General features: G+C 47.7%; 1 protein-coding gene across 1 annotated transcript in view; it reads right to left on the bottom strand.

Moving 5' to 3' along the window:
• Positions 1-13867, bottom strand: part of ERC2 (ELKS/RAB6-interacting/CAST family member 2) — an 871001-nt gene that overhangs the window by 140617 nt on the left and 716517 nt on the right. The gene's annotated exons all lie outside the window — the stretch shown is intronic.

Here is a 13867-nt window from a genome sequence, read left to right as displayed (position 1 = left end):
CAAATGTCTCTCTGTATTCACACAACCAGGGGTCTGCTTCCTCTCCAAAGAAGATCAGTCCTGGGAGGTTACCTTTAAAGTGTTTACATGTGTGTCCCCCACAAGAAAGATCTGGAAGTCACATGATCAGTGGAAGGAGCATTTAGCAGAAGCCTTGAGTCCTGGGTTCTAGACTCAGGCCTTGCTGAGGGACCTGGAGCCCCCTCTCACCTCCCTGAACCTTCCTTATCTCTTTATCATGTGGAATGGATTATAACACATGGAACCTGACTACCCTCCAGCCCTCACCTGTTTGACATTGAGGCTCAGCCCTCCATATTCTCCCTCTGACAGCCCGTCCACAAGGTGGGATAAGGGCTCTGTCTGAGAAGTGTAGCCCAGCAAGTATTTGGCCAAGAAAATCTTATACTAAGAGAAACAGGAGATCACCCTTTGTGCTCTAAGTGGCGTTTTAATTCAGACTCAATCTGCCAAGGACCAAGGAAAGTGATTTTCGTAGCTGTTAAAGATTTCAGACTTTTCACAGATTACAAAAAAAAGATCGAAATCACAGCGGCTCCCAACCCCACTGCATTTCATTGTACCCAGCCTTGCAGGTTAGCTTCAAAGCCTGCATGGTCGGCCAATGCTCCTGCTGGCCTGGAAAAGCTCTTCGGTTTTCCCCAATCAATACCCACCAGGCCTGTGCGACCGACCACAGCTCTGAGCAGTGGGCCTTTCCCACTCCTGTGAACGTTTCGGGCGCGGAGCCTGCCTTCTCTCAGAGTCTGCGGGCCTCGGCTAATTTGTATGACAGCTTCAATGTAAATAGGACACATCTGCGTGGGTTAAAAAAATAGCCCCTCCTCGTAAAGGGCAGTGTACTGTGTTTATTTATCATCTACAACTGGAAATAGGGTTCTGTTTCTGGTCTAGAACAGATGATGGTTTGCGACAACCTCTGAGGCATTTTGGGATTGTTTTAGTTGACTATTGACTTTAAAAATAATTTTACTCATTTTATTTTCCATGATTCCTTCTCCACTACCTAGCTGGGGGAAGACAATGAGCATGGGTAAAGGGTGGGTATTTATGTGGATCTCGTGTATCCCATACGGTGTACACACCTGACAGCTGTCAGCTGTCTGGTGAGCACGCTCCTCTTCCTACTACTGACAACCCCGGTTTGCTGGGCAAGTACTTAGTGCCAGGCAAAGGCCCCCTACATCTTCTCTCCTTTGGTCCCATCAATGACACTAGGACATACATGTCATCATTTGCTCTGAGAAATGAGGGAACTGAGACACAGAGAGAGGCAAGCACACTGACTAAGACTGCAAGCATCGAAGTTGGTATCTGAGCCTAATCATCTGTAATATCTTGCAGGAGCCTCACACTTAGCTACTGAGCTGGGCTGCCAGTCAAGGAATGCATACAAGCCTAACATTAAATCTTGGCTGGTGAGTGAAGGAATTCATTCAAGACAAGTAACTCAGGTATACAAGTGACATCTAGCTTTACTTAGACAATTATCTATCTTGAATTTTATTACACTTTACACATACACACATTTCATATATATATATATATATATATATATATATCTAAAATCACTATTTCTGTAATCATTTTTCTGACTTCTTCCATTCTTCACTTTAATTCTATTGAATTCAAGAGGTAAAATAATAAAACACTACTCCTGCTGGAAATAATAATATGAGCCATCAGCTGGCAGCATTTTCGATTGCTTACCACGGGCTGGCAAGTTTGGAAGCACTCTGGGAAGTCCCCTGGAAAAGTGTAACAAATTACTGTAATCTATCAAAAGAACACCACAACCAGCAACAAGGGTTATACTGGTGTGGAAAGATGTCCCAAATCCGTGAAGTATAAAAGGGGGTAATTTACATAGTACAAGTTCCTTCCTTCCCTCCCTCCCTCCCTCCTTCCTTCTTTCCATCCTCCCTTCCTTCCTTCCTTCCCCAAGGATGCTTATTGACTTTAGAGAGAGAGGAAGGGGGAGAGAGAGAGAAAGGGAGAGAGAGAGAGAGACATTGATATGAGAAAGAAACATCCATCTGTCGCCTCCCGTACGCACCCAGCATAGTTATGTGCACTGACCAGGGGTCAAACCTGCAGTCTTTTGTGTATGGGATGACACTCCAACTAATTGAGCTGGGGCAATAAGCTCACTTCTTGTAAAAATATGTTGTGTTTGTGTGTGTGCGGATAAGTCTGGAAGAATATCTGGAAGGACAAAGAAGGGCTGGATTGGGGGGCATTGAAGAGGGACCTTTCATTTTCAGTTCATGAATCTCTAGCCTGTCTTTTTATGAGCATACTAGAGGCCCAGTGCACAAAAATTCATGCACTTGGGGGGGTCCCTCAGTCCAGCCTGCGCCCTCTCACAGTCCAGGAGTGCTAGGGGGAATGTCCAACTGATGGCTTAAGCCGGCAGTCGGACATCCTTAGTGCTGCTGCGGAGGTGGGAGAGGCTGCCACCACCACTGCACCCAGCTTCTGGCTGAGCAGCGCTCCCCCTGCACTGACCACCAGGGAGCAGCTCCTGGGTTGAGAATCTGCCCCCTGGTGGTCAGTGTGCATCACAGCGATTGGTCGTTCCACCGTTCGGTCGATTTTACATATTAGCCTTTTATTATATAGGATACTTTACTTTAAAAAAGCAATAAAGATTACATTTACACACACACAACAGCCAGCTGACACCGGCAGCCTATACCATTGTGAGCCTTTTTGGTGACTCTGCCATTGAAGCAATATCTGCTTTCCTGGGTCACCCGCCCACTAGCTGCAGCTCTCTCTTGGAATGCCCCCTCTGTCTCAGGCCTCGGGGCTGGCTAAGCAGCAGAAACACACAGAGCATCTTTCTGTGAGATTTTCAGTCATCCAGGTCTCCCTCCTCTTCCTGGATACCTCCCCTTGTGGCCTCACACTCTGCATGCTGCAAAGGACAGTGTAGCTGGGAACTGTTCATGCCCCAGACAAGGGTGCTGGCCTTAGCTGTCTTGATGAGGAAGGTTTGCTACAACGCAGCTGGTCAGGAGGAGATCAGGAGGAACACACAGATCTCAGCACCTGTGCTGAGCAACCCTCCAAGCTTGATTCCGCCTTTGCCCCTGGCCGGTCCGGCGAGCAGCCACACTACGCTCAGGCATTGAAATGAAAAACTCACGCGCCTGGCTTTTCAGAAGGCGCACTGCCTGGCTTCGCTGCAGGACACACATCGGGTGCTGGGTGGCAGCACCTGCCAATCAAACAACGTTTCCGTGTGAGCCTGCGTCCCCCCCAAACTTTGAGAATGTGGTTTTCAATCTGACTTCCATGTTCTAGGGCTGAAGTTTCAAGGACGCATCTGGACAAAATATGCTTTCCATATAGGCCAACAATTTATTTATTTATTGCTTATGACATTGTACTTGGCAGCTAAGGAGATATAAAACAATTTGAACCACTCTGCAGAAAACGGTTGCAGAGTTGCCACTGGAGACCCCGGTGGAAGATAATGGGGGAGAACGGAATCTCGTAGATCTTTCTGTAATTGACAGGCAGATCCTCGAGAGGCGAGCGCGGTGAGCAGGCATTCCTGACAGGAGCTCACATCTCTTTCCAGCCTCAACTCCTGCTTTGGCACAAGCAGGAGACCAGAGCCATGTGTTGGAAGCCTATTCTGATGGGACAGTCTTCGCCATCCACCCCTATTTGCGGGGGTAGACGGGACATTTGAAGGGTCCCTTGCACTCTTGCCAGTGCAGTGGCCGGCACTGGCTGCTTCCTTCTGCCCCTCTCACACTGCCACTCTGGGTGCCCCACCCCCTCCAACTGCTGACCATGGCCTGTCGCTGCCAGAGGGCTTCTCTGGCCCCCAGGCCCACCGTGCACAAGCTTGTGGAGCAGCCCTCAGCCAGTGACTGACAGAAGGGTGTGCACACATACCCAGTCCCTCACTCTCGAGCAGGTGACTCTGTGGCACCTGTCTGACACTGGTGGCCCCCTGCAGGAGTAAGCTCCAGTCACCAGTGACCCAGTGATGACTTGGGAACACCCTTTTATTGGCCTCCCCTGTCCCACTCCTCTGTCCCACGCCCTATTGATGTTTTCTGGGGTCCCATCCCAAATAAATGCTTGTACTGCATCCTTGTTGTGGGACCTGCTCCTAGGGAGACCCAGACTCATCCCCCCAAATCCTGCTCAGCTTTTAAGGCCGAGATGGTAAAGAAAGCGCCAAGACCGTTTCTGTTACACAGGCTGGTTGTTTGCCCTGCTGAGTCTTTAAAAGAATTCAAATTAGTTGCTCTTATGTAAAAATGGGATATTCACAAAGAAATTGAGAGCACAGGCTTTGGAGCCTTAGTAGACCACACCCATAGCCAACCTCTTCAGTGACTAGCTATTTTTTCTTCTTATTGTTATATTGGATATATTTCTTCATCTTTCTGGGTCTAGGTTTCCTCCTCTGAAAAGTGCAAGTAATTCAAAGGTCTGCTCAAAGGATCAAATAAAGTAATGTGCGTAAAGCCCCGAGGAGTGTCTGACAATGGGAAATGCCCAATAAATGGAACAATAATCATGGCTGTGATTATATCATGCCTTGTGTGTTCCCTGGAGCTCCGAGGTATAGCTGCCATCATAGATCTCAAATAATTGCTAAATTGACTTGAACCAGGACTCAATAATGGACACAATTTCTATTCACCGGGTCTCAAACTGGCTTACTAAAAAAGACATTTATTAGTTCTTGTAACTGAATTATTCAGGACTAGTCTGGCTTTTGGCAAGACTGATTCAGGAAATCAAACAAGGATCCCCAAGGATCTTTCTCTCTCTCTCTCTCTCTCTCTCTCTCTCTCTCCTTTCCTCTCCTTTTTTACATCCTTCTCAGGCAGGTCTCGCCTCGTGCTGTAGCGCAGGGCACCCCAAACATCACTATGCCAGCTTATGGCTCCACAGAACAAGCATTTCTTTCTCCAAACAGTCCTAACCCAGTCTCAGAACTGAGACTCATTGGTCTAACTGGTCATGTTTCCATCCCTGGACCAATCATAGTGGCCCAAGGGATAACTCCGTCTGAGTGATCAAGTCTGGGGGTGGGGTAGAAAATTATGATTGGCTGGCTTGAGTCATGTGTCCTTATCTGACACAGTGCTGGGCAAAAAGGTAAACTGAAGAACTGAATGGAATTCACCAAAGAAAATCTGGCTGCTGCTCTCAGAAAAGAGGAAGGCAGATTACGTGCAGAACAAAGCAGTAGATGGTAGCTGGATACCATTGCTAGGCACTGAGTGCATTTCATATACTTGCTCATGAAAAGCTCCCTTCCTTGCTGCAGAGCCATAGTAATAAGAAATGGGCTGCAGGCCCATCACCGTGCAAGTGGATCTGAGCGATCCTGACGTATCAGCCTGTGTCAGGTCTCAGCCATGTGGTCATAGCAGACACAGGTGTTTAACCAAGCACATGCTCCTAAGCCCCAGGCTCGCTGGCTCTTCCCAGAGCCCAGTCCCAGCTGACTGGCAGTCAATACCAAGAGTCATGACCCCTGTTAAGACATCACAGAGCCTTAGGGCACATGAGGTGGGCAGATTATAGCTGCACTGACCCCTCCCGGGGCCCACAGAGCAACCTGCACGGCACCTTCAAAAGGAAAGGCATTCTTCTCAGCAGAAAACAAGGACCGCGGACAGAAAGAGAACGTTTGAAACTGCATATCAATTCCTGTTTTGTTAAGGGATTGGGACTTTGTTTTCTTGAAAGCTTTTATTCTTCTGTCAGCATATTCCAAACAATCAGGAGGCATCATCTGCTCAGAAGTCCCAACACCATCCACACTGCGCTCGGCCCCAGGCAGCTGAGGGCAGCTGAGGAAGATGTGCTTCCTGGCTGATTCCCTCCTTCTCGGGCCCCCACACACGGCAGACTTAATCCTCTCTCACCTCTACAGACCACAGCTCGGGCCTGTCAGCCAGAATGATATTTGGATGATGATTCAGCCAAGGCAGGCCTGGCTGTCATCCTAGACTCCCTTTTCCCCCCACCCTGCCACCAAATCCCTTTGACTCTTTCCCAGATATCCATGGAATCTCGCTGCCTTTCTCCATCCTTAATCTCACTCTGCTTTACACATACCACATTCTCTAGCCTCCCAGTGGTTTCCCTCACCCCTTTCTAACTCTTCCACCAGCGAGATCTGTCTAAAGCACCCACATCTGGTCATGTTTCTGATCAGCTCCCCCACTCCCCATTGCTTTCCAAGTTTACATACAATAAAGTTGAGTCCCCTTGAAATGGTAGAAAGCCTTTCTAACCTTAGTCCCTACTGTTATCTTCAGCCTAATCCTTTGTCATTCTGCCTTCTATACTCCAGATCAATTTATGGACATATGCATGTTTCCAGATCAGACCTCCATTATGACATTCCTCCATCTGGGACAGTCTCATACTTATCTGGCTAACTCCCACTTTTCCTTTAGGCCCCAGTTTAGGGGCCACTGCCTCTGGTTTCTGAATCTGCGGTTGGCATTTCTCCCACATGTTTTCATGGCATCCAGTACCTTCTCCACCACAGCATTTCTCATACCAGCCTGCAATTGCTTGCTTATCCACTCTTCTTCCTCTAGCCTGGAAGATTCATGCAACTCATCTTATTCATCAATGTATCTTCAGCTTCCAATGCAAATGCTGGCCCATGAGAAGCTCAGTTCATATCTGGTTAATGTTTGGATATGTGAGTGAATACATGCAAGAAGGAGTTTGCTGCATGCTCAGACTTTGCATTGGCTGGGTTTGAGGTCACACTTTCTGTACAGACAACTGAGACCAAATCCGAACACTGCCCTTCCCAGACAAACTGTCAGTTATGCACCAGGCTTGCTCCACTTGATACTCCTTTTGGCTCCTTATGCTTATGTTCAAGGTATAAAAATGCCTCCAGCACAAAGTACACCTCTGGAACTGAGTGCCTGGTGCCGGGAAGAGAGCGCAATCTCTGATACAATCTAGAGCAAGTGGGACCTCCAAGGATTTGAAGAGAAATGTAAGAGTGTGCACTGTGCTTTGGCTTGAAGAACCCGGGGGCAGGAGAGAGGAGTCTCTTGTTTCCTTGACCGCCCAACTTTGATTTTTTTCCTCCTTGCTCAGCATCCGATAGGATAGGATTCCAAGGGCACTGGAACAAGGTCAGGGGGCCTTTATCTGACAAAAGGCATTCCTGGATGTGAATGTTTAGCTGGAGTTTAAATATCAGTGATTTAGACTCATATTTTATGGGGGTGGGGTGTCACAGTGGTGCACTGTGACATAGTGTTGTTGTGCATAGACTTGGGTGTATGCCCCATAGGTACGGGTTTGAGTCCCAGCCCTGCCATGTATAAGCCATGTGACCCCTGCCTATGGTCCTAAGCTCTCTTAGGCTTGGTTTCTCATCTATAAAATGTAGATGATGATAAAAGCACCCATCTTTGTAGGGCTATTGTAAAGAATAAGGTAGTGAATGCACCTATAGCACCGAGCACAGCACCACTCACGTTGTAAGCATTAAGAAAGTATGAGCTCTTGTTCATATTATAACATTGATCCCCACCCTACTTCAGATGCTAGGAAGTGAGCAATGCACCAGCCTGCCCTACGGGCACATTTCTGCTGTTCAACGCATAGATGTCTGTTCATAGAGGTTGGTTTTCTATTGTTGTCATGAAAAATCACCACATACTTAGTAATTTTCTGATCTCTCTGCCCTGGGCCTCCCAAGACCAAAATCAATGTGTTGGCAGGTGGCAGTCTCTCCTGGACCTTCTGGGGATGAATCTGCCTCCAAGCTCATTCGAGTCCTTGGCAGCATTCAGTTCCCTGTGGACTGTTGGCTGGGAGTCAACCTCAGCGTCAGAGGAGGTCCCTTGCATTCTCTGGCTCATGGACCCTTCCTCCATCTTCGAAAGCCTCTGTTTACACATAGTGTCCCTCTGACCTCTCCTTCCGCCTCCCCTCACATCCCCCTTTCCTCTTCCTCCACAGGTCTCGGACTCTTCTGCTTCCCTCCTCCACTCCAAGGGCCCATTTCATTACACTGGGTCTGCCTGCATAATCCCGGATACACTCATTAGTAACTTTAATTCACCCTACGCCGAGATTAGGTTTGACTCCCCGGGGATGGAAGTCTTGGGGAGACATCTTTGAAACTCTGCCCACCACACCCTGTTAGTTACACTTTAAAACCTGCAGCAAAATTCATGTCAACACAGCACACTCACTAGGTTCTTATAGTTCTGACTATTTTGTAGATTTGCCTTCGCAGGGATGAAAAAGTTACTTTCGAAAACAATGACCACCTCCTTTCCTAACAGACTCATCTTCTGTTCACTACGGAGGTGTTAAGCCATTTACCAGGGAAACTCCCCTGATTCTTCTCTTTTCCGCTTTCTGCTCAGTGAAGTCCATACCATTTCAAGGCATTTAAATACTGTAACCCTGAGGTTTCTACCGACAAGGCTCAGCTCCAGCTTTCGAAATCTCAGCCAGCAGAGTCCAAACATGGAAGGCAATCCTGAGTTATTCCAACAAGACAGCGCGGGCCCAGAAACTCGAGACGCAGGTTGGAATACATTTGCCAGTTGGCAACGAATCCTGTTCTCATCAGTTTATCAAATCCATCTGATGCAGAAAATTAAAATTCTGAGTCTCTAATCTACATCAATACTGGCACATCTGCCCAAAGACATGTACACAAGGTTGTTTACTGCGGTCTTATTTGTCGTAGCAAAAAATGGCAAATAATATAAATACCCACCAACTGTGGGTAGTTAAATGAACCTTGGCAGGGGAACGCCATGGACTACTTTTCTAGCTATTAGAAAAGAATGAGGTAGACTCATATATACTAAAATGAAAGGTTTACCAAGATACGCTGTTAAGTGAAAAATGCAAAGCACAGGGAGCATCAGTATAGCACAATCCCATGTGCGCTACAAAAGAAACTTATAAATGTGCTTGTATTTTTAAGTGCACACGAAGGGCACATCTATCCTGTTCTGGGGAGAAGTGTGCAGTTGGGGAGCAAAGGGAAAGGGACATTTGGGTTTTACACTGTTTACTTCATTGTCTTACAGTGAGAACTAAATCATGAGTTAACTGTAGACTAAATTATACATGGGACATACCACTGAGAAATGATCTTATTTGAAAGCATGTCATAAATTGAAGCCCACCAATGTGCTACAGTGAACAACCTGTGAACAGCTCAGCTGACCATGCCATGCGTACTCACAGCTGTAGTAGAGCTAAGCATAACACAGGCTAGACAAGAGAGGGCTATTTGTCCTCTAGTTTCTGAATGACTGTGGCGTTCCACAGACCTGGCATATTATACTTGTAGGATAAAACTACTGGCACACTATTTAATTTGGGAAAGTATGTTGTCTGTCTTTGACGAATTAAAGCAAGCATACTAAAATCGTGGTAGAGATGGATACTAGATTCAACCCAGTCTCCAGAAAGGATGGACAGAAGGGAAGTGGTTTCTGTTACAGAATACAGGCAAGGAGGATTTGGACTATAGATAATCCTGCTCTACTTTAAAATAGAACAAAACAAAGAAGCCACTGAAAAACATCCTAAAAACCTGACTCCAACCCCATGCAGCCCCCTGGGATAAAGCTCTTATAGAGTGCAGCCCCGAGCAGCCAGAGAAGGGGGAAGGGGCTCAGAGGAGGGGAAGTTCCCCACAGCTCTGCCCCTCCACCAGTGGAATTCAGGGGCTGGAATACATGATTGCTAAGCTGCCTCTCAGGGCCAACCTTCCAGCAATCCGTAAGTGGCTGCTCAGGTGGCTCAGTGGCCTCAAAGGAGCTTGAACCAGTTCTCTGAGCTTCAAAGGAACAGAGAGCCTCGGGTTTGCATGTCAAATGTCAGAGTAAACCTCAGCCCTGGCCCCCACCTCCTCTGCAGATCACCTGTCAGGGGCTGAGCTGCAAGAGGAGTGATGGTGGCCCCTCCATTTCAAAGGGCAGGCTGGGAAGGGAGGCAGAACGTGGCGAAACAAGCCATCCCCAGGTCAGCATACAACTTTGCATTGTCTTTAGCTCTCTCAGGCCCCTTTTTACCCTGAAAGCCACAACGTGCACTTTGGATTTACCAACAGTAAATAAGTGACTAAGCAAATAAACACATAAAGCAAACACGAACTCGGGGCCCGGGAATGCAGGGAACCCCGTTTCCAGAGCTGCATGTTCATCCTTAGCCGCGATTGGTCTGTTTCTGCCAATAACCGAGAAACATGTTGTAGTGTGACTATCCTGTGAACCATGAGCTTGTTTTTAAATTGTACCAGATGTGCATCCACTCACTCAGCCTTGTGTTTTCATCCAATTTTTATGTTTTGATGATGTACACTCTTGCCACTCAAAGTGCGGTCCACACACCAGCAGCATTAACCTCGCCTGGGAGGAGGGTTGCCAGATAAAACAGAGGAAATTCAAAGTTAACCAGGCAAGCCAGCTTTTTCCTCTCCCTCTTTCAGTCTGGCAAGCCTACCTGGGAGCTTGTCAGAAAATGCAGACTCTCCTGCTCCACCCAGACCTGAGGACTCAGATCTGCCTTTCACAGGATTCCGGGTGGTTGTAAAATTCAAGAGGCCCTCCTCTCCTGGATTCCTGCGATGTTAACCTTTTACTTTGAGGCAAATTCTGAGCTCACATCTCCACCCAATGCAGATGAAAAGTGTAATCCGTCGACAACCACGTTGGCTTGTGTGTCTCCTTCATCGGAGAATTTCATAATGTATTCTATGTGCAGACGGGGGCGTCCTCCCACCTGGGCACACATGACCTCCCACTTTGCACCACTGATCAGCCAGAGCAGGTCCTGGGAGGCGAGGCCAGGCTGTGTTAATTGCTTGCTGGGTGGTGAGGAGGAGGGGCGGGGTTACCATCTCGCCTTTGATCAGGAGGGAGAAGTAATGGTTTTACTTACATCCTGCTTTGTCTCCACACAGGCCCAGAGCCCAGGATCCATTTCAGGCTCTCTCTTTCTTCCTAGTGTTCCCTTACGGCCTACATACTGCAGCCCAGGGCCTGGGGGAGGGGAGTATGGAAGACACACCACATGACAGCCTTCAAAATGGAAACAATATTTAAGTGACACCTGAAAGATCAAGTCTGCTCAGATCTCACAACACAGGGAGCTTTGGGAAACACAGCAGCAGCTCTGCGTTTGATGGGAAGAGCCGAGGCCCCGTTACCAGCCCGAATCCCCATGTGGGAATCAGCATTTCCCTTTTTTCCTTATGAATAATAAGGATAATAATAATGCACCTAGACAGAACCTGGAGAGTTTCCATGTCTTTACAACCACACCCCTCTTCAATCTGCACAATAATTAGCTCAGATGGGGGTGAAGGTGTAGGGGGCGGTCATCGTAGGCAAGGTCCAAACAAGTAGAGACATTGTAAAAGTAAAATAAAACCAAGGCACTTCCTTTGAGTGGCACATTCTCTGACTCCTAAAACAGTGCTCTTTCCCCTGCTCATAGAGGTTCATGTATTTGGTCAGCCCAAGCCACTCAGACCTCAATAACCCCTCGGGGGACTTCAGAGCTGGAAGGAAACTTAAAAAGATGCACAGAATCTTGTTATAAGTGCAATTGTGCCTCCTCAAATTTCATGTTGAAGTCCTAACCCCCAGCACCTCAGAATGCGAAAAGAGGGTCATTCAGATGCAATTCATTAAGATGAAGACCCTAATCCACCATGAATGGCATCCTTATAAAAAGGAGAAATCTGGACACAGACACACCCACTCGGGGAGGACCCCATGTGAAGACAAAGGCAGAGACTGGAGTCTTGGCTCCACAAGCCGAGAAATGCCACGGCTTCTAGCCAACCAATAGGAGCTGGGGAGGGGCACACGGACCAATTTCTCTGTCACAGCCCTCAGCAGGGACCAACCCTGCCGACCCCTTGATGTGTAGCCTCCGGAGCTGTGGGACAATCAATTTCCCTTGTTTAAGCCACTCCGTGGGTGATACCTTGCTGCAGCGGCCCCAACACACTAATACAGAACTTAAGGTGGGAGGACTCCACACTTAGCGTGCCCCGTTTCATGGCCTCCTCCCATTCAATCTGAGAGGTAGGAATGAGAAATGAGAAAGCTGAGGCTCACCGAGGCTGAGTCACTCAATGGAGATGACACAGCTAGCAGGTGGCCAACTGGATTGACACCTGGGCAGTCTGAGGCCAGATCCTGTCTTCTTAACCACAAACATCACCGCCTCCGGTGGAGTGGCTGGGACAACTGATTAGCATCTACTGAGCCCTTTCTGGAAATCTGTCAGGCGCTTTTAGTAACTCATCACACAACCACGAGGTTTTGTAGAGGAGGAAGCAGAGGCAATGAGGTCAAAGGACTGGCCTGAGGACACACCGCCCATCAGTGGAACAGAGGGTTGAACAGGTCTGTGAACTGTAGCAGAGACCCAGCAAGCAGATTTTCTGGGTTCTCAGTGGTAGGTGTGTGTCCCTTCCCAGATCAGCATCCCTCTCTATGTCGCCCTGCAGCCATCGCCTTTCTGAATCTCTACCTGCCCCACAAATGCACGCACAAGCCTTTCAGACATTCATTTCCTCCCCGCCTCTATGAGAAGGGGTCGTTCCCCCAAGTGGTGCAGAAAGTGGGTTCATGCGGCAAAGTCTATGAAATTGGGTCAAACTCTGATAATGTCCTAAGTCAGTTCCAGTAATTTTCTTAGGAAAATTTTGGGCCACACACTGAGAGCGCATCTGGGTGTGGAACAGGGGTTCTCAACCAGGGGCAATCCTGTCCCTCAGGGGGCCTTCACAATCGCTGGAGGCATTTCTGGTGGTTACACCTGGGGTGCAGGGACATGACTGGCCTCTAGAAGGTAGAGGCCAGGGGTGCTGCAAACATCCTGCAATGCACGTTTGCACAGCACAGACGTGTCCAGCCCCAAACGTCAATAATGTTGAGGTTGAGAAATCCTGACTCGGAGTGTGCCCAGCAGAGGCAAACTGCCCACGTGTGAATTCCAGCTCCATGGCTCACTATTCCACAACCTGCGGCAATTTTCTTAAACTCTCCAGGGTAAGGAATTCTTATCTCCAAAATGAGACTAATAGTCCCCACACCGTGCCTGACAGTGTCAGCCCTTAGGATAATCACCCTCATTATTTCCAAAGCTGGGAGCTAGGCACCTGGCCACGGGCTCCAGGAGCTGCTGCTCAGTTGTCCCAGTTGCAATGTTAGCTGAGGTCGGCATTCTCGGATTCATGAATGGCTGACTTAGGCACTCAGCACATGCACAAAAGGCAAGGTGCAATGCACAAGGAAACTCTTTTGTTTCAAAGTAAAATGATGCAGAAGAAATAATTAGGCCACCCCTCTCTAAAATATTTTAAAAAGTATTTAAGAAACTCCTTTTGGAATCTTTTCCAGGGTCTCCATTTACCTATGCCGCTGGCATTTACACAGCTTACAGCAGGCCAGACACTGCATGCTTTGATGGAATTAATCCTCCAAACAGCCTCGTGAGATGGGCACTTCCTTTCCTTGTTCTTTTTTAAACAAAACCACTTCTCCTGAAGCATCAGAACCCAAGATCAATCAATGCCATGTTAGGTTTTCATTCTATATTACATTATAGCTATTACATTATTACATTATAGCTATTATCTTCTAATGGATTCTCCTTATTACATTATAGCTATTATCTTCTAATGGATTTCCCAACCCTCCCCATGAGCATCGAAACTTTAGCAACATGACAGGCCTTGTGGTTTAACATGGACAAGATGCATTATACAGTATGTACAACCCATAATCAATCAGATATATAACCACTCTTTGGTTTCTCAACCCTGAGTCAG

Source organism: Myotis nattereri (assembly GCF_964212035.1).
Source record: "Myotis nattereri genome assembly, chromosome: 14".
Lineage (NCBI taxonomy): Eukaryota > Metazoa > Chordata > Mammalia > Chiroptera > Vespertilionidae > Myotis > Myotis nattereri.
This window is presented reverse-complemented; position numbering and strand designations above follow the sequence as displayed.